This window comes from Atta colombica, unplaced genomic scaffold (assembly GCF_001594045.1).
Source record: "Atta colombica isolate Treedump-2 unplaced genomic scaffold, Acol1.0 scaffold227, whole genome shotgun sequence".
In the NCBI taxonomy this organism is placed as follows: domain Eukaryota; kingdom Metazoa; phylum Arthropoda; class Insecta; order Hymenoptera; family Formicidae; genus Atta; species Atta colombica.
Window position 1 is genome coordinate 1 of NW_017259324.1, and position 707 is coordinate 707.

The window sequence follows — 707 nt, forward strand, 5'->3', positions numbered from 1 at the left end:
TATTATGCTGTTATAAATATATATATATAATAGACTGTACGTATACATATATGTGTGTGTGTATATAATAGATTAAGTACACATATAAGTATATTACTAGCATCGTAATGAACATTAAAAATAATAATTACTTTAAGTATTATATTACTATAAGTATTATTTTACTAATAATCCTAACAAGAAATAACACATTAGAGAAGTTAAAAACCTTTTGCTTTCCAGATGATGAACAATATAAGCACTTTAACACATTCGCACATTAATCCACAGTGATATATATCCACGCATTTAACACTCGCAACAAAACAACTGTACACGTTTTCCTCAACTCAAGTTATTTTGCATGTTGCACATCTGTGTTACAAAATATAAACACAATTATTCTAACAATTAGAGTTCAGAAATGTTTGTGAATTAAATGTGTCCCGTGCGATATGCGCAAAATCGAAGTGTTTAGCTGAAAAGAAAAGCTTTCCACAGAACCGAACGTCTTTCAATTTCCACCTGACGGAGTTCACGACCCCGATGGCAGCCTCTCCGAAGACAGTGCAATTACTATTGAATCGTTCGCCGCAGCATCTTTTCGCGAGTACAAGGACACGTGTGTACACACACACACACACACACACACACACACACACACACACCCGCACCAGTGAAAACTCGAGAACACTTTACTCCGACGACCGCGCTTGAATTCAACTATC